Raw genomic sequence first — 20,437 nt, forward strand, 5'->3', positions numbered from 1 at the left:
AAAAAAAGAAAAAAAAAAGATAGACAGTGAAGATTTTTTCCAGAAGCTCACCTATTTTTCCTTTCAAGTTTTGATTCTGAGCTGTGTCCAGCACTGTGCCTGCATTCACAGATCTGAGAAACCAACATGGAAATACTAAAAGAAGACAATTGCTAAAAAGTGTAACCTCAGTATTTTTCTTTAAGTTCTGCCCTTACAAATCTTCTTTGATATGATGCTTCAATAAAGTTAATTAAAAAACCTTTTTTTTTTCCATGTTCATTGGCTGTCAGGTAGGCTGATGTATCCTTGCATGTCTGGTGTGTAATCTCTATGGCTTTCCTTTGGTTTGACATCTGAGTACCTGTACAGTACATAATGTCATAGGGTCCTTGATCTGCATCAGTAAACACTCGGGTGATACCAGCTTTTAATCTGAAAAAATCAGTGTGTTTGTGTCACCTAATGGAGTTACCAAGATGTTATTCTTGGTAACTTGTATGGGTTCTCCACTATTCCTCCATGCATATTATAATTGCAGAGTATATGGAATTCTGTATGTTACCCTTACATAATTGGCAGTAATCAAGCACCAGTATTTGTAATAACAGATAATTGTGTAGATAACCATGTAACAAAAAGTTAGAGGGCATTCCTTGAGTGGTTCTGTCCTGGTTCTTGCTGTATTTTACATTGTATTGAACCTTGTTGTGGTTTTCAGAGAGCAGGGTCTGACAGGTATTTTTGGTGGGCAGCTTTGTGCCTGGCTGCAGAGAGATTCCTGGGGCTGAGGAGGCAGTCAGTGCATGAGAAGAGTTTGCAGCATCATGAGTCTCTTACCTTCTGTGGATAACCTGGGAGACTGGGGTGAGGATTTTTGCAATGCCAGCTCCTGTTTTTAGAGATAAATCCTATAGCTGCCTGGCTTTGGTGAGAGGAGGCCTGATAGCTATGTTGGAAGCAAGAAAGGCTTTGAAACACAGCGTGCAAATGCTGAGCAGACAATGTGTAGCAGTCTCTAGCTGAGTAGGCTGCAACTAAAATACTTTCAAGTTGCCTCATTGACTATTGTCTCTAAGCACATGTGATGTCAGTGACAAGTAAAATTTTGTGCAAAAAAAAATCACATGAGAGAGAATAAAGAGGCACATAGAATAAAAACAGAGCTTATATAACACTGAAACAGCAAGAATTAGAGAAAAACACCAACCTAGTAGGTAACAACCTGTCCTTGAGAAGCAGCCCTGCCAGAGAGATGAAAGGGGTGGGAGTGCTCCCTGGAACTCACTGCAGTTACATTGACTAATAGGACCTTCTGTGTTAACATACCATTAGCATATTAATGGACTACTAAGATGTTAAAATACCCACCCATAGGCTAGAGGGACCCCTAGTAATAAAAATCCCCCTACTCTTTGAGTATGTGTGGTGAAATTTTCAAGCACTGACACTTTAAATGGAAGCGAGGAACTAGTTACTCATATGTGTATGAGTGATAAAATATAATTAGAAGTGTAGTAATTTTTACATGTTTCTGTGTGTAAAAGTAGCTCTTACCTTCAGCCAGCTGAGCTGGCTTTGTGGATTACCACCTAGCTTCTTTTTCTGCACGGAACTGGAAATGAAAGCAAATGTCTTCACTCTGTGTGAATCTGCCTCCTGCACACTGGGTGATGGACCCTGCTTTCAGGGCAGCAGATAGGGGTGGAGGAAACCTGATAATAGCAATATATTAACATTGCTACTCTAAGAGAACTCCTGCTGCAATCTGTGAATCTGCACTGAAGGGAATAATGGGAATGTTTTGTGTTCTGAATACAAGTTACTGTATTGTTTGTATTGACTGCTGCTGGAAGAGCTGCTTTGCCTATGAAAGTGTTTCACTTCCCAATGCATTCCAGTGAAGAACCCCTTAGGAAGATGGAAAAACATCAGACCAAGCACAGAACTAGCATAATATGTGTGTCTGTGTGTATATACATATATAAGAATAATAACCATACCATAATCAAATATAATATTACTCTGAACTACCCTAGTATTCCTAAAACAAAATTTTGTGAAAGTTTAAGTGTGATCTTTGAAATATTATGTCTATATTTGTTTAATGCTGAAAAACTAGTAGCCATAGGAAGAAGCCCTGACCTTTTATTTAAAAAAACAAATAATAAAAAAAATAACCTAAGTGGGTTGCATCACTTTTCTGCTGTATAAGACACTGAACCAGTTTGTCAGAACACTGTTGCTAAACTCTTCCTTCATGGAAAGGGGTCTGTGCCTGATATGAAATATTACTCATGCTTCATTATCATGGTGGGTTGGTGATGTAGCCTGGCTGACAGTTTGTCTCAGTTTAGAATGTTTCAGTTGCATTCTATTTTGTTTATAATGGAAGTTGTCAGTAGATGGCAGCATCAATCTCTTCAGATAATAGCTTTAGGTTACCAGCCAAATGAACATCTTATGCTAATGTTAACTAATCCTAAGACACTCAACTGAAGTAATTCACTGAGGACAAAATATGCATTTATTTTTGGCCTAAAGTAGGATTTCGAAGCCAGGGGCTGCTGATTAACTTCAGTTGAGACTTTTATGAGCAGCATGCTGAGAGAAGGGAAGCCAGAGGAATGTATGTACAGCTACAGTCATCTTGCAGAGGCAAAGTGATTGATGCCAGCCAGCCCAAGGAACCCATGAGTAGAGGCCCTTGTACCTTCAAAGAAGATTTAGTTTGTGCCTGCCCCATCACATGCTCATCAGAGGAGACTGCAGTCAGCAGAAGGAAGAAAAGGAGCTCCATGCACTTGCACATACATCTGGGTGCTGCTCTGGAAATAGCAGCTCAAGTGATCCTAACCATCATTTTTTGTTCCCCCTAGTGCTTGCCACTGCAGTGGCTTCAGAGTTTGAGAGCAGCCTAATCTATGCTGTACTCTCTTGCCCCAAAACTGCAACAAAGTCTTTTTGGTTTTTTTTTTTTGTTCTGCCCACATCCTTTCATTCCTGTCCTGAGCAGGTTGACTGAGGGGCAGGTGCTGTAGCTGCTGAAAAGTTCTCCAGGGAGGGTCTGTGTTCCTCCTCCTGAGGCTGCAGTGTATCCCAGCTGCAATTGCTGGGTTGGGGGAGGGATGAGGGGTGACCTCCATGTGCCACCTTGGGATGAGTGTGGTGAGGACAAGGTCCTGGTCACTGTGGGACCAAAAGGTGTTTTAGGGAAGTGGTGAGTAGGGGAGGGAAAGAGGTCAGCTGGATGGTAGTAAAAGGTGGTTGTGCTTGACTTCTTGCTTGCTTCTTGACTGTGCCAAGAAGAAAAGTGCTGGTTTTCTTGCCTATCCTCTTGCTCTGAGATTTAAGAGATTTCTTTTTTCCCCTGAAGTTGAATCCTTCTAACTTACAACAAATGGTTTAGTGCTGCTCTCACATTTGGTTTGTTAGCAGCTACAGATTTGTAGCTTGTATTTCAGTATCTTCACTAAGCACATGTATCTATTTCCTTATTATTATGTATTGTAATTTCTGCACATTTGTCCAGTTCATAGTAGTTTTTTAATAGACTTGAAACCTACTATTGGCTTATTGAAGTTCTTAGACTTGGGCTTGTCTTGAATATTTTAAAAGTTTGCCTGATACTGAATGTGTTTTTAGGTTTTTTCCACTGACCTTTCCTTTTGAGTAATATTTATAAAGAATGGAGCAGATGTGGAAGAGAAAGGGCCTATGAAAGCTGTCCTATTATAGGAACATTCTGAAGTGTTCCCATGAGAGAAGGGAAGCTTCAGCATTGCCAATGCTGTCTCCTTTTTATCACAGCCTAACTTGTGCCAATGGATCAGCTCTCAGAGGATGACAATTTCTTTTCAGTGTATTACTGATATTACTGTAGCCTGATACCTGAGTACAAGCTCCTGTGTCCTACCAGCTTCAGGTGGTTTGATTTCATTGGAGTAGGGGTTATGTTCCTTTAAAAAAAAAGTTAAAATTCTCCCTCTTCTCCTAAAATAGCCATAAACGCCACCATTTCAACACCAGTAGATGGTTTTAAGATGTTTTTTAGCTGACACAGTCTCTGATTTTATAGTTATCTCTTAGATACACAGGAAGGTTAAATAAACAGACTTAAACTCTAATGGGACATTTTGAGAATTAATGTTGATGTAGTCCAAGGGCATAATGGGATTCAGTAAGAGGCCAACACCTTTGGTATTTTAAGCTGGATTTTAGAGAAATAAACACAGTAAACCATCAGTTTTTACTGATGAGGTTTTTTTTGTCTTTGAGAAGCAAGACTTTATCAGTGGTCTGGTCAGTAATCAGTGTTACTTGGTCTGGGAAAGCTTTGGTAGATTCCGCTCTGCTCAATATTAAGAGCCATTCAGAGCTGTCTGAAGCAGCTCTGAAGTTTATTAACAAGCTGATTAATTCTTTGAGATATATGTAGCAATAAGGAAACTTTTTGTTTTCCTTTTTTTAAGTGAAAAGGGCTGAAGAAAGAGAATAAACTGGGGAGGAAGAAGCACTAGGGGTGGTGTAGGTTTTCCTGAATGTGTTCTTCCTCCTTTTTACATGTGTTACCCTGTAGTTTTATTTTCTTCTTTTAGGAAATTTTAGATAGCCTTTAAGGAGTTGGGTCTTATGTCTGGAATGCTGGACACATAACAGCTACCAGGAGCCAAATTATTGTTTAGAATATTTCTGACTTCCTCTGATTTCTCTTTAATGAACATGTCAACTTTTGTCAGGCTCATGGAAAGTCTTTCTTGATTCCTGAGATGTTTTGGAGTTTGTGTTTTGTGTTGGGTTTTCTTTTTTTCTTTTTCCACTCCCCAGTCATTATTACTCTATTTCTGATGACATACATGGAGGTCAAGTCTTTTAATTGATCCTGCAAATCTTACTGAACCTTTTAAAGCCCAACCTTACATTTAAAAAATGTTTTAAGGTGCTGGTGCTTGCTTTGTTTTGTCTTGGAATCTTCATTTTGAAGTTCCCAGTGATACATATATACATATATATATATATATATATATATATATATAAAATACATATATATTTATATATATATATAATTGTGTTAAAAAAGCAAGATCTGAGATGTTCTGGTGCTGGTTGGAACAAGGTGTACTGCACTTCATTGTTGCAATTTTAGTTAACTTGGATGTGGAAAAAAATTAAACCAACTCCATTCTGTAATATTCACCTTTGGAAGTAATTTTAGGATTGAGAATTGTGCTGAGAGACCACGGCATACCCAGATTTCCTGTGGTAAAAAAATAATTAACACTGGAAAATTTAGTATTAAAATGTAGGTGTTTATCTAGCCTGCTCAGATATGTGAATTGAAGAAAAAAAATTGTGTTTTTATGTGTTAACACTAAGAACTTTAAAAAAGTATTTGAAATGCTAAGTAATATAGAGTGGGGAGAATTATGAGAAGGAAGAGATGGGGTGACAGAATCACAGAATCATCCAGGTTGGAAGGGACCTCAGAGATCATCAAGTCCAACCCTTGATCCACTCCCGCTGCAGTTCCCAGCCCATGGCACTGAGTGCCACATCCAGGCTCTTTTGAAATATCTCCAGGGATGGAGAATCCACCCCTTCCCTGGGCAGCCCATTCCAGTGTCTGATCACCCTCTTTGTAAACAATTTCTTCCTAATATCCAACTTAAGCCTCCCCTGGCAGAGCTTAAGCCCATGGCCTCTTGTCTTACTGGGAGCTACTTGGGAGCAGAGCCCAACCCCCCCCTGGCTCCAACCTCCTTTCAGGGAGTTGTAGAGAGTGATGAGGTCTCCCCTGAGCCTCCTCTTCTCCAGCCTGAACTCCCCCAGCTCCCTCAGCCCTTCCTTAGTGGGGACAGCATGAAGTTGTGCCAGGTTTAGACTGGGTATTAGGGAAAGTTCCTTCACTGAAAGGTTTGTGAAGCACAGGCTTTCCTGAGCAGTGGTGGAGTCACCAGCCCTGGAGGTGTTTAAAAGCCTTGCAGATGTGATGCTGAGGGACACAGTTTAGTAGTGGATTTGGCAGTGCTGGGTAAATGGTTGGACTTGATGATCTTAAAGGTCTTCTCTTACCAAAAAAGTCCTATTACTCTTGTGTATCAACAAAAGCTGTGACACTGCCCATGCAGCAATCCAGGGCAGGCTTGTAGGCTCTGAGTGGAAGGCCAGTTGAGCCCTGTACCTGGGCTGCTTCATGGAGGTGTCCTATGTGGCACTGTGAGTTAATGCTGTGAAAGGCTGTTGCATTATACAAGAGGCACCCAGAGTCATAAGCTATTAGTAGTAATCAGAGGGTTTAAATACCACTGAAGGTTTGACCTTTTAAGAAAGCTTGTTGGCTTCTGCTAGGGAACTTATGCTGTCTGTGGCCTGGAGAGAAGCAATTTTTAATGCTAAGTTTTATCTGGCAGATTATAGACTAGGAAGAAAATAGTTTATCCCCTTATATCATCTTCCTGATAAAGTTTAAAGCATTTGCTTGATTTTTTTTTTTTTTCTTTTTTTTTTTTTTTTTTTTTTTTTTTTCTTTCAGTCTACCCTTCTCTCATCCCCTCTACTCTAAGATGAAAATAGTGGATATACTGATTTTTAAAATCAGTCCCTGTACTCTGTTCTTGTGAGACCCCACCTGCAGTACTGTGTCCAGTTCTGGAGTCCCCAGAATAAGGAGGACATAGAGCTCCTTGAGAGTGTCCAGAGGAGAGCCACAAAAAAATGCTCAGAGGACTGGGATAGGAGCATCTCCTCTATGAAGATAAGCTGAGGGTTGTTCAGCCAGGAGGAGTCTCAGCATGGTCACCTATATTGATATCATTTTAAGCTTTGGAAAGACTGCATATAAAAAATGCTGGAAGATGTTTTGTGTTTGTTTTCCATGACTTGTGTTTCATACAGTCTCTTTGCATTTGATCCACAGAATGGAGTAAAGCTTTCTGGATACAGCATCATGCACTCAAACTGGGTTATTTATCTTGTAGGGCTGCTTTTTAATTGTGCCCGTTCCCTCACTAGTGCACTGGTGTGTTGTGTTTCCTTATTGATTGACAGTCAGGCTACTTTTCCATCAGGTGGGGTCACATGCTGGTCTTTAAGTTCAGACCTGAAATTTTTAGTTTTTCTACTGGAAAGAATAAGTCTTTCTACTTTGTGGAAGAACTGATCATATTCTCCTGTGCCTGCCTGCCCCTTTCCTACCCCTCATAAACTGTCCAGCAAAATGATAGGGTGATTTTTTCTGTCATCCTTGATTTTTCAGCAGTACCTTATTTTGGTGTTCAGCCAGGTTGAGTGAACATTAAAATCTCTTACACTTAGAGCAGTGTGAGACAGGAACAAGACTGTCCTAGATAAGAATGCACTGTTTGCTTTTTATTTTTTTTATTCTCTTTTATTGATGGAGACTGATTTTTCACTGTCTGTGCTCTCCCTCACCCCCAGTCCTTAGCAGACACAAGTACCTTAGGTCTAATCAGGAAACTGTTTCTGCTTTTAGCCTCTATATCACTAATTTTGCATTTGAAAATAGAGCCTGGTGTTGGAATAAAAATGTCTTCACTTTTGTTCTGTTAGGTGCTGGAAATAAGTTGGTTAAATGTCTGACCTTCTGATGCTAATAATGTTGTTGTCTTCAAAAACTTGAAAAGATCTGGGAATACTCCTCAGAGTGGTTTCTTTAGCTGTTAACTTTTAAATAGTAGGGAATCCAAATCTTCTTTGCATACATGCAAGCTAATTTGAAATTTTTGGCCTCCATAGTATTCTGCACATATTTTTCTCTTGAATGGAGGAATATCAATGTAATACTTTTTCAAAAAACAGTTTGAGTATATGTTTGAGTTTATACAGAGTACATAAATTGAGGATGAGGTGAGGTGGAACTAGAGTTTACTTGATCTATTAATTGTTTACTCCTTGGTTATATGCTTTATTCCCTACCTTCCTTTTACAAAGTGTTAATTTTTGGGTGTGAAGCTCAGTTGAGAGAAACTTTGGATCATTTCACTACTGAGTTGTATTCTTAAAACAGACATTTGTGGGAGCACATTTTAAAACATTATTTCCTGATCACTGTGTAGGAAAAAAGGTAACTTCAAGATTTTAACCTCTTACAAAGAAAGAAGCATGATTTGTATGTGAAGATTACAGGGTGAAATAAGTTACTAACAAAAGTGAACTTAAATATTCCAGAAATTCTGATTAAGGAAGCCTGACCTATTCTTCCATGGTCTTCTACTACATGGTTTCTGGTCTGTCTTCATGTCACCCCATTTATCATGAGCTGGGATTGTCAAGGTGATGCTGCTATAATGGATTTATTGCTTCACATGCCTCTGTCTCCCTGCCTCATTGCAGAAGCTACCAAAGACAAGGCAGTTTTGCACCAAGTTCTGCATTTCATGCCTTTCAGGTTATTATTCCTACCTATGCCCTTCTTATCAGGAAGGTGTTCCAGTCCCTAGAAGAAGGTTACAGGAGTTTTCCTGGTGCTAGGTGCTAAATTGTGACTGCTCTCATCTAGGTCAGTCCTGAAGATGTGTGCTAGAATCTGTCATCAATGTTAAAATATTGTTGTGGTGAAATGGTGGGATCTTGATGACAGCTGAAAATGTTTACATTTGATTCTTCTACACCTCATTTCTATCAGACAGCAAAAATATTGCCATCTGCTTTTGTAATATATTAAAATTTTGCTTATTTAAGGATCAAAGCAAATTCTGTTGAAGTGACATTTCCCCCCTGCAAGAAAAAAAAAATCCTGGTATTGAGTCTTGTATGTGATCTTTGTTTATTGCTTCAAGTTTCCCCCGAGGTGGATCTTTAAATATTTAATGTTTTTGAAAACAGCAAATTTTTCTTTTTCGTCCTTAGAACAACCACTGAAAAATGGAACAGTTTGAAATAACTGCTTAATGAATATTGTTCCAAAATGTTGCTGGCTGCTTCTCCTTTCTTTCTACTCTGCTGTATTAGTTACTTCTCCTCTTCCTTGGGCTTCATTCTTGTGAAACTGAGTCAGGGATATTATCTGTTTCAGCTGTTCTTTTAACTTCATGGGTTGATGGGACTTGATGTAGATTAATTCAGTCATGTCTTTCTGGTTTTCATTTTCATTCTTTTTTATTTCTGTTGTCTTCCCTTCCTGTTTCTTGAGGGAGAGGTGGTTTTTGCATCCAGTTTTGTGTGAAATTCCCAGTTCTTCATCTGCCTCCTATAGCTCTTTCTCTTCTCCTGTTTTGCCTTATTTCTCCAGTTTCCTCTCAACATCCTTTTCTGCATTAGTGATCATCTCTTCTCATTTTGTACTGGCTTTTTTTTTCTTATTTTCACATGATCCATGTTTCAGATACAGTGTAATTTTGGTGTTATGTCAGTGCTATGTTACAATTTTTAGGAAGCCATTAAACTTGACCCATTTTCTGACTCTTGTGATATAATAATTACCTCAAACTATTAATCAAGATAGAATAGTAACTAATGTAACAAACCAATTATTTGCCACATTATTAAAGTAAATTATTATTTCCTTTATGTGAGGAATATTTTAAGTATGTTAAAGAATGTTGTAAGCATAGAAAATGTTTAAATGGCTCAGTTAATGAATTGTGATTTGCTTTTTCCATCTACTGAAGATGCAGGTTGCTCAAGAGAGAATAATATCAACACTCACTCATCATTTACCATGCAGTAAGAAATGCTGTGCCTCCTTAAATCAAATTTTAACAATCTTCTCCTAGTGTAACACCCTTTTAACCTTTTGAGCCTAGTAATTTTTCAGTGAACCAGCTAAATCAGTAGCCCATCTTATAAAGCCAACCAATTTTCACCTCTAAGTAGAGCATTTTTTAAATATTTGGAATGGAATATATATTGGTTACAGCTGTAAGACTGCAGCTTTTCTTGCTCTGAAAAGAATGCAGATTTGTCATGTGTAATGTGTGCATTGGCACCTTATGGCTGGAGCTTGCTGTGACTTGTGTTGACTTAGTGACTGCAAGCTTTTTAGTTTCCCTCAGTGTAAACACATTGGATGTAATTAAATCTGCACTTAATAATAAACTGAAAAGCCAATGGACCTCAAATTTAGCAAACTCTTAAATAGAATATTCAGTAAAGGCAATTTTTTTAAGCCTTGAAGCTATTGCTGTTTCAAAACATGCAGCATAAATTTAAAATTCTGCTGATATTAGCCCCAAATTTCAAGGTGCTGAAGTCTTTTGCCATATAAATGCAATTGGATTCTGCTTGTCCTCTATTATGCTTGTTTGTTTTTCTTCTAAAGAGACTGGGTGAAAGTCACAGAAGAAAGCTATAGTTAGGCTTTCATTATGACCTGAAGAACATGACTGAAGAGAGAGTCTGGGAGGATTTTTCTCACCCCCCACCCTGACTCCTTGAACCCAAAATGTCAAGATACACGTAGCATCAGGCATGTCCACCTTCACTCAGTTAGTCCTATAATTTAAAGTCTGTGAACTGTTACCCCAATGATCTTTTTGGGCCAAGACTAAGCCAAGCAGGCAGTGAAAGAGAAGTGTTGTTTGCCTTTTGCTGCCTGGGAGAAAGACAAATGTTTGCTTTGAGGTCATTCCTCAAGTTGGATCCTGCTGGTTTCCTGCTATCTCGGGGTGGGGCAGGGCTGGATGTTGGCAGAGCAGGTGGGATGTCTCTGCCACACCAGCTCTCCTGGGGCTTGGAATAGCTACCCCAGCCCTTGCTCTGGAGTCTGGTGATGCTGCCCTGGATTGGGAAGCCCACGGACCACCAATCTCTTAGTTACATGAAGGCACTGCCTTGACCTCTTGGTTGAAGATGATGCTGAGATTAATTTCTCCTCCTCTTCAGGGCTTATCCATCTGACGTGTGAGTTTACTTGTCTTGATCAGTTCTATTTCTTTGAAATAAATAGAGTAAATAATTTTTAGCTAAGTGTTAGAAATATCAATAGGCAAACCAGCTGTCATGTAAATACCTATAAAAATCATAAATTAATTACAAAATCCTTTCCAACATGAATTGGAGTAAAAACATTGATCTGTTTTGGGAACTGGCATTTAAAGAATGCTGCCTGTGGTGCAGTGGACAGGAATTGAAATGCAAAATAACTAAAAAGTAAGAGAAGGAGGTGTGGCTCCTGGACTGCTGGTTCTTAGTGCTGGACCCTGCCAGATAGGATGTAGCCAAGAGTGGTGAGGAGCATCCACAGGTGGGCTCTGTGTTGCAGAAGAAACTCTAGGGAAAAGCAAAATAGAAACAATACCACCCAACAGTTCCTTTACTAGGAATCGTGTACAAATTTAATGAATGAAGAAATGCTGCTGCATGCCTGTTACCCAACTTCCCCTTTTTTTTGTGGGTGGGGTTTTTGTTTGTTTTTTTTTTTTTAAAGCCCTTTTCTGTTTTATCTTTGATCCATCTAGAATAGAATTATTAATTGTTTGCAGTGTATAAAATTTAGCAGCTGCTCTCAATAATAATTTCGTAGCTTAAGGTCTCCTCAGCTGGACTTTTTATTGTCTAATTTGATGTACAAATTTAATAATAGTAATTTAGGTATCCTCTATGGGAAGCAGTAATCAAGTAGGTGTTTGTTATATGTAACTGATAAATAGAAAAAACTTGAGTCAGTAGTATGCACTTTATTATTGTATGGATGTAAAGGAATATAAAGATGGGAGAAAGACACCACCTCCCCCCCAAAAAAAAAAAAAAAAAAAAAAAGCTGGTATTTGTGACCACTTACTTGAAGAAAAAAAAATAATATTCAGAATGGGAAGCTACATCTATTTAATGCATTCCATATAGAAAAATAATAGTGATGATTAAAACAGGAGATGGACTCCTGGATTACCCCAGAGTATTATGTGCAGTCAGTGAATTGAACAGGAGGTTTAGTGCAAATACAGTGATGTGACAGGTGGGGCTTTTCTTGAAGGTCAGCTGCTAAACCAAGTGAAAATTGCTTGCTCAGTCAAATGTTGCTGACTTCTTTTGTCAGCATTTTGTATTTTTAACAAATGAATTTATTTAATTTGCTGTGTCTTCTAACAGTTTTCTAATATCTTGAACTTTATTAGGTTTGGTCTTAGGTTTATTATGTTTTAGATTTAGCAATAATAGAATAATGCCCTCTGCCTTGTTTTATACGTCATTATCCAAAAGGCTTAAAGGCTCAAAAAATGTCAGGGGATAAAAAGGCAGCTGAACCTTGACTGGTTTTAAATTAGTTCAATTTGACTTCAGCCAGCAGATCTGCATCTGTTAATGCCACATGAGGCTCTGGCATAACAGCAAAGGCTACTGATGCTCTAAGTGTAATGTCTTCATCTGTTGACAGGAAAGGGCATCAGCTTTCTCTGTTTCTTTTTTGTCTACAACTTCCCCAGTTTTCCTCTTTGAAATTTGTCATTTATGTTTCTAACAAGATAGAGGAAAGTTTGAATTAATCTGGTGGTGAGGGGGGCAGGTGAAGTTGTTAATTTGTTGGATTTTTTTTTTTTTTAAATGTTTGATCTGATAATCTCAAGGTTTCATATACAAACATTTTGTGCATTGCAGAAGTGAGAATGAAGGTAGGTTTTATCATGAGTTATAGTATCCTTAGTATCAACCTGACAGTACAGTTTTGCCAGGTCTCTCTTCTGCTGTTGAACCTTTTAATTAATAAACCCCAAAGTGTTGCTGTAGACTTGCCCTGTCTTTGGACTGTAGTGTTGTTCCCCTCTGTTGCACAGAAGCAAATTGCAGAGAAGCAGAATATAGAGATGGAAAACATGGCAAAACTCTAGATATCTAATTAGGGCATGGTTTATGTCTTAATCTCATACTTCTTAATAGAAACAAGTAACTATAAATTTAAACTTGATGGTAAGTCTGTTTGAGAAGCAGTGCTAAATGTCCTTGAAATCTGAAAGAGGCAATTTGGAAATTTTTCTTAGAACTCAGTTATTTTGTTTTGAGAAATCTTTGTTTTAAATTGAAACAGTGGTTTGGGTGTAGGTTGCTGGGGATGAGTTTTTTGTGTTCTGCTGCAAGTTCCACAGTAAAATTGTGCTCTAGGCAGGATGCTGATTACATTACAAAGAGAAGTCTCATCTTTGCTCAAAGTGGTTTAAGATTAATTTTCAGGTAGTCCATGAGGTTCTATAAGCATGCAGCAGGCTACTTTCCCTTTAAGTGCTAAGTGTGAGCAAATAAAGGTGGCATCTTGATGTGTTGCTCTTTCAAGTCAGATATTATCAGAAGTTTGCATATGTGTATCCATGCAGATGAACCTTTGGGTGTGCCAGCAAGGATGGGATATGAGGGAAGCAGAGGCAACCAGTTCAGAAGGCATCACAAACCACATACTCAAACTTCCAAAATTATTGTGAGCAATTTTTCCATCCACAGGAGAGCAATATATGGTGCACAATGCATAGCAGAAGGTTGTTTCTTTCCTTTCTAGGTGTGTGAGAGCTGCCACACAGTTCCCCATTTACTGTTTTCTGTCTCAGTGACAGGACTGGGATCCAGCATGTGATCTCCTGGGGGGTGTTGAAAAGCTCATCAGCCCAGCATGGATCTTGTCCTACACCAGACAGTGCTTTACTCTTTTCAAAACATATTCTAAAAGGTGATTTCCTATTTTTTTCTTTACTCCAAGTCTATAAAAAGCTTAAAATAATCTGATTAACGTCAAAGATATTAACATGTGCTGCAAGCTGTGAGCATTTTTTCACTCCAATATGAATTTTGTCAAGTTTATTTTGTTTACACATTCCTCAGGTGCTGTGCTGTTAAACTGAAGTCCTTGTGGTTTTCCAGGCGTTCTGAAATGGGGATTCTATTGTTCTGCTGAGGCTTTTAAAATGATTGTGGCAAGTGCTGCTCAGAAACAGTTTTAGAAAAAGCTATTACTTGTAATTGACTGAAGGTAGAATAGGGAGGTTTTCTTTTTCTTAAATATTTTTAAAGAATTTTTAGTTTGCCCTACTTTTTAGTAAACCCTCATAATATACTGACTGAGGCAATTGCTTTAACCTTAATATAGTTATCCTGCCTCTTTATCCTTCTTACTTACACTTAGCAGCATAAATTAGAGAATTTCAGTTAAGTGCACATTTTAACATGAATATTTCTCCCTGTGAACTATATGAGGTACTTACTTAAACAAAATATCTCGGTGCTTTGGGTCACGATGAATAATAGAGGTGTATGCTGCTGAAATAAATGTTTCTTGAAATTATGTGTATCCTTTATTCTACTTCACCTCCTGATAGAGGACACTTGGGTTCCAGCTGTACCTCAGTGGTGGCATTTTCCTTGCACTGAAGAAAACCCCATGGAATCAGCCCTTCCTCCCTCAGGTAAATGTAGAAATTTTGGGTATCAGCCCTTCCTCCCTCAGGTAAATGTGGACATGTTGGGTATCAGCCCTTCCTCCCTCAGGTAAATGTGGTGATAGAGTGAAAAGGGAAGGAGTGATGTGTGTCAAGAGCAAGGCTTTGCCTGGGTATGTCTCCCACCAGCCCCCTGCCCCTTTTTTTACAGTGGTGTTTAATTTTCTGTGGAGCTGACTAACTTGGATCAGAATGATGCTACCAGCTTTTTGCTGTACAGAGCTGATCAGTGAGAGGTACAGCTTGCCTGCTGTTATTCCGTACATTTATGCCCAAATTCTTCCTGTGCTCTGCTGGCATGAAGTCAAAGTAACTTGTAGGGCTTTTGTGAAGCTAATGAGTTTCACTTGAAAATGCATGCATGTGGTGGTAGTCATATCCTCTTCCTTACAACAGGCTGGGTGAACAGAACAGAAAAATAGGTGTTGAGTGAAGAATCAGCCTCTTTGTGAAGGCTGTGGGAAGGGTTGTGGAGAGGTGGGTCAGGATTCTGTAAATGCATGTATGTACATGTATGTTTTCTGTAATATTCCCTGGGCTGTAAAATGGGAAAGTATTAGGCAAGAATGGAAAAGTATTAGGTAACCTAATGCAACAAGTTGTTTTGAAGCCTGGTAAACTTGATCTTCAGATATATAATAATTTTTTCTTTTTCTGAAGGCAATTTACTTTAGAATTAAAGGCAGATTTTACAAGTGGCTGGATGAAAATGGAAAAATTGCCCAGGTGATAGTTTCCCAGGCACAGATTATGTATCTCAATCTGTTCTTGGGGGGTTTATTTTCTAAACCTTCAGCTAACACCAGAATATTAAAAGATCAGTCTACTTTCATTCTTTGTGGGTGAGCTCTCTATGTGCAAGCAGGATTGCTTTTTTCAGGTTACTTTAAAAGTGTATTGAACAATTACATCTCTGGGCTTGGCAAGTGAAAAATGGATGGATACATTTTAAAAAAGAAATGGAGGCCTCTCCCAGTAGCTACAAATTTAGCTAAGATGCAATAAGACGTTTTTTCTTAGTAAAGAAGAGATAGTTGAAATAATATAGCTAGTGAAATAATATAGCTAATAATATAGCCACATTATATGGCTATATGAATTTACAAGAATATTGCTGTGCTAATAGACCTACAATGCAGTGAGGGAAGATGGTTCCTAATGGCCTTGCCAGTAGCTTGTAAAACATTGCTGGAAATCTATGTATAAAAATCAAGTAATACACTGGCGTATAAGAATGAATTGCTGGTCCCAGAGCCATTTCTTTCAGATTTAATAATAAACCAGCAAAACCTGAGGCAGTGGAAAGACTTCTGCCCAAGTGTGTGTCCCAGTGCAGTAGAAGTTTTCCTCTTCCACTGAACTTCTCTGTGGCTCTCAGCTGAGCTGCTCCCCTTGTCTTCCTCTTATGGATATGTAACACTAAGAATTCAGAATTTAATGAAAATGTGCAGTAGCTGTAACTTTTGTGATAGATTACAACCAAGTCAGCACTATATGCAGTGATTATGAATGTTTTTGCTGTCTATTATGTGCTTGAAAGTTTTAAGTAAGTCGACAAAAACCACCAAATATCCCTTTTTTCTATTCCTTTAATGAAACATCTGCTAAAGTGAGAGAGTAAATAATTTTTAATTTTTTAATAGAACGAAATATTAATTCTAGTGGAAAAATTGTCATATTTCAAAGTTACCTTTCCAACAGTGGTATGAATAGCACTTTGTTCTAAGGTCAGACCACAGAAGAATATAGGAAGAATATAGAAGAATATAGGGTTTTCTCCTTTGTTTTAAGATAGTGCAAACTACAGTTTATCTTAAATTATGTCACAAGTTCAGCTTTCAAGGGCAGATTGTTGATCCACTTTGCATTTGGCAATTCTGCATTCATTGACTAAGAGCTAAAATCCAGAACTTTAGCCTTGAAAATTTGTTTTTCTCAGTTTTCCATGTAAAAAATGATATGTGGGGCTGTGAGCTTTGCAAGAGGCTATATCCAAGCTGAAAAAAGCTCATTTGAGCAGGTCTAAACTTTGAGTGTAGAGCAAGTAGGAGGAATCACTTGCATTGCCTGACTTTGTGACCTGGTTAGGAGTTCACAGCTGGAAGTTTTCCTTCATTTTGCTCCATGCCACACACTGGCCTCTTCTGACAGGGTCTTCCCTACCAGTGTCATAAGGTGGCTGTTTTGTTTGTACCACAAAGTAGTTGCTGCTTTTTAAGTGAGGAACTTGGATTTTCTCCTAATTTGTGTGAACACTTTGCTCAAGAGTGCAAACTCTGCAGGCTATCTTCATGTCACCTGTATATATATCCTTTTCTTTTAGGATCATCATCAAAATTCATGTGGTACTTTATTGAGTCTTCTCACTTAGGACAGTGTTGGTCTTGGAACTAGCAAATGGAAACCTTCATTAAATTTGATCAAAATAGTTAATTCAAAATTCAAGTTTAGATATATAAGAGTAACAATTTGAATAAAAGGGTAAAACTCTTCTTTCAGCATATGCAGCATTTGTGCCTCATGAATAAAGATTCATGAGGGAAGGGTGAGCATGACTGGAAGGCAACCTAGAGATGGAAGGGTTTTGTGGATTTTTTTTTTTTGTTTTTTCTTCTGGTTTTTTGGTTGGTTGGTTGGTTGGGTTTTTTTTTTGTCATCTGTATCAAAGGAAAATTTGAAAGTTTTATTCCATCCAGCAGCACTGCACCTTAAGGGGGAGTCCAAGTGAAACAAAGGATCGATCATTTTGTATAACTTCAGTAAACATGAAAATATTATTCTACTGTATGCAGTCCCAAATTATTATTCACCCTTGTCTTCAGTAGCCTTCCAAAATGGGAACCATTACAATAAGTCTGTTTTTTCTGACCTGGGTCAAAGAAGTACTCTTAAGTATCTTATGAGAAATTGTGAATTAGATATATTCCTCTTTTAGAAATGATGACTTGCTCAACATGTGTGTACTTCCATTTTAAAGAAAGGATTCCCTTGTGTATAAAATACTGTGTTTCTGGCTGTGTTAATAGAGAGTTCAAAAGGGACTCCAGAATAAGGAAGCTTTACTTGCTTCATAACTGGCTTTAAAAATCCTGACAGTTATCATAGCAGTAAGAGCTAAAACTGTCCTGTTGTCTTTGGTTAGATGTCACATCACATACATATCCACTTTTTCAGTCATGGGGCTGAAAGTGTAGATTTTGAGAAAGCTCCAGAACAGAATGTAATGGAGAAAAAACTCTGCTGTGCTGCCAGGTGAAAATGCAAAGTTTGAATTGTGGGACATAGCAGACATTGAATCCATACCTCAGGAACAGAATGGGCATAACCAGTGGAATTTCCTTCCACTTCTCAGAGATGGTGACCTACTGGAAAGCAGAAGCTGGGAAGAAGCAGTGAGCATTGATTTAGATCAGACCTTGTGTACTTTCCTGTATCACCAGGCAATTCTTAAGGGTACAATTCCCCTGAACTAATCAGGTGCAAGATGAGATCATTAGAAGCAGTGGCAGATGCTGTGGGAGAAATGAGTCTTTTCTGTGTCTGTACAAGCTCAGGTTCCCTGTGAAATGACACACAAAGACAGCAGTAATTTGAAAGAGGCAAATACTGTTCAATAACCTCTTAATCTGGCAGTAACTGCAGTGTTCTGCTTCTCTGCCCTCAACATCCATGGATGTAGAAACTAAATGACTTAGAGTGTCAATGAGTACTGTGATGGCCTTTGAAATTCAGGATGGGTAATAGCAATGCATGCTTTGGGTAGCTTTTTTCTGAAGCTGTTGATTCTGTTTTGATTTCAGATTCCTCTGCACTGTTGGCAGCATCCCAAATTCAAGCAGTCTGTCCTTTGGACTGTATCAATTTTGAAATCTTTAAAAAAAGCAAACAATTTTCATAGTATTTATACTCTTAGATAATAATACTGAAATATTTACAGGAGTTTTTAATTTTGCTAGTGAGCTGTCTTTGGGTTGTGGGTTTTTCTGTTGACCATAACATGAATAATTAAAGTAAAATGGCCACAGAATTCACAATTATGTGAATTATTAAGAGTTCCTGTAATGAGGTGATTAAAGTGGTTGTTGCCTGCATATGATGGGTTTGGCCAGCTGTTTAGTAGCTAATTAAAACCATTTTTGTTGGAAGGTTTTAAAATGCTGTTGTGTATGTGAATGTATGAGAGATCCTTTAAAATAGAAATTATTCAGACAAAGACAGTAGATCCAAGCTGCACTAGCTGAATTTTTTAACTAAAAAAACCCCAAACAAGTTATTTGGGCTGTAATGGAATGTAGGGAATTCTCATGGAAAACAGCAACTTGAAGTGAAAATATTGTCTACTAGAAAACAGGACATTTTTTTTTTCCTTACCTTTTTGGAAAGTGTGGCATAAATTTGTGTCAAAACACAAGGTCTTGTAACCTTCCATTTTACAACATGTCTTCCTATAATTTTTTAATATGAGCTCTGTCTACTCTTAGGCCATTTGTCTTAAGAGCATGCAAACATCATGTGTCCACACCCAGCTTCGTGACCTCTGTGTCTTTTTTGGTTTTAAAAGGGCAAATTTGCACGAATTGCCACAAGTAGATACTTCTTAGTCATCTTTCACAATTCTAGGGGAAGATTTTAAAGCTAAGATGGCTCCTTGGAATTTCCAGGTGTATTGGCTGGGACTAGCAATTACCCGCTGTGGGTTAATCCAGGGTACCATGCTTTTTGTCTGTAAGGTGTGACCTGTTGTGATGGGTCATACCGATGAAATACGAGTGGTTTGTGACTGCTTTGGCTGTACTGCTTTGAATGATAAAGTAGGAAAGACAGGAGTTCTCCATGTGTGGGTAGTTGAGTTTTCAGCTGCTGTTTGATCATCCTCAGTGTAATCACACAGCACCTACAGGATGGGCAAGGGATCAGACCCAGCCAGCACGGGGTTAGGAAGGGCAGGTCCTGTCTGACCAACCTGAGCTCCTTTTAAGATCGGGTGACTGCCTGGTGGATGAGGGGAAGGCTGTGGATATGGTCTACCTGGACTTCAGCAAGGCCTTTGACACCGTCTCCCACAGCATTCTCCTGGAAAAGCTGTCAGCCCACAGCTTGGACAGGGGCATCTGTGCTGGGCTAGGAACTGGCTGGAGGGCCGGGCCCAGAGAGTGGTGCTGAACGGGGCTGCATCAAAATGGCGGCCGTGGTGTCCCCCAGGGATCAATGTTGGGCCCAGTTCTGTTCAATATCTTTACTGATGATTTAGATGAAGGGATTGAGTCCATCATCAGCAAATTTGCAGGTGACACTAAGCTGGGGGGAGTGTGGATCAGCTGGAAGGCAGGAGGGCTCTGCAGAGGGACCTGGACAGACTGGAGAGTTGGGCTGATTCCAACGGGATGAGGTTCAACAAGGCCAAGTGCCGGGTCCTGCACTTTGGCCACAACAACCCCATGGGGAGCTCCAGGCTGGGCACAGAGTGGCAGAAAGGGAGCTGGGAGTCTGGATTGCCAGGAAGCTGAAGAGGAGCCAGCAGTGTGCCCAGGTGGCCAAGAAGGCCAATGGCATCCTGGGCTGGCTCAGGAACAGCGTGGCCAGCAGGTCCAGGGAAGGGATTCTGCCCCTGTGCTCAGCCCTGGGGAGGCCACAGCTTGAGTCCTGTGTCCAGTTCTGGGCCCCTCAGCTCAGGAAGGAGATTGAGGTGCTGGAGCAGGTCCAGAGAAGAGCAAGGAGGCTGGGAAGGGATCCAGCACAAGTCCTGTGAGGAAGGGCTGAGGGAGCTGGGGGTGTTGAGGCTGGAGAAGAGGAGGCTCAGGGGAGACCTCATCACTCTCTCCAACTCCCTGAAAGGAGGTTGGAGCCAGGGGGGGGTTGGGCTCTTTTCCCAGGCAACTCTCAGCAAGACGAGGCCATGGGCTTAAGCTCTGCCAGGGGAGGCTTAAGTTGGATATTAGGAAGAAATTCTTTACAGAGAGGGTGATCAGACACTGGAATGGGCTGCCCAGGGAAGTGGTGGATTCTCCATCCCTGGAGATATTTCAAAAGAGCCTGGATGTGGCACTCAGTGCCATGGGCTGGGAACTGCAGCGGGAGTG

General features: G+C 39.4%; 1 protein-coding gene across 6 annotated transcripts in view; it reads left to right on the forward strand.

Moving 5' to 3' along the window:
• Positions 1–20,437, forward strand: part of INPP4B (inositol polyphosphate-4-phosphatase type II B) — a 267,108-nt gene that overhangs the window by 51,240 nt on the left and 195,431 nt on the right. The window contains exon 1 of one of the 6 annotated variants that reach the window (XM_071753783.1): positions 10,657–10,839. The exons of the other annotated variants lie outside the window; for them this stretch is intronic. The gene's annotated coding sequence lies outside the window, so the exon portion shown is untranslated. Of the gene's footprint in view, positions 1–10,656; positions 10,840–20,437 lie in introns of those variants that run through there. 6 annotated transcript variants of the gene reach the window in all.

Source organism: Heliangelus exortis, chromosome 10, assembly GCF_036169615.1.
Source record: "Heliangelus exortis chromosome 10, bHelExo1.hap1, whole genome shotgun sequence".
In the NCBI taxonomy this organism is placed as follows: Eukaryota; Metazoa; Chordata; class Aves; order Apodiformes; family Trochilidae; genus Heliangelus; species Heliangelus exortis.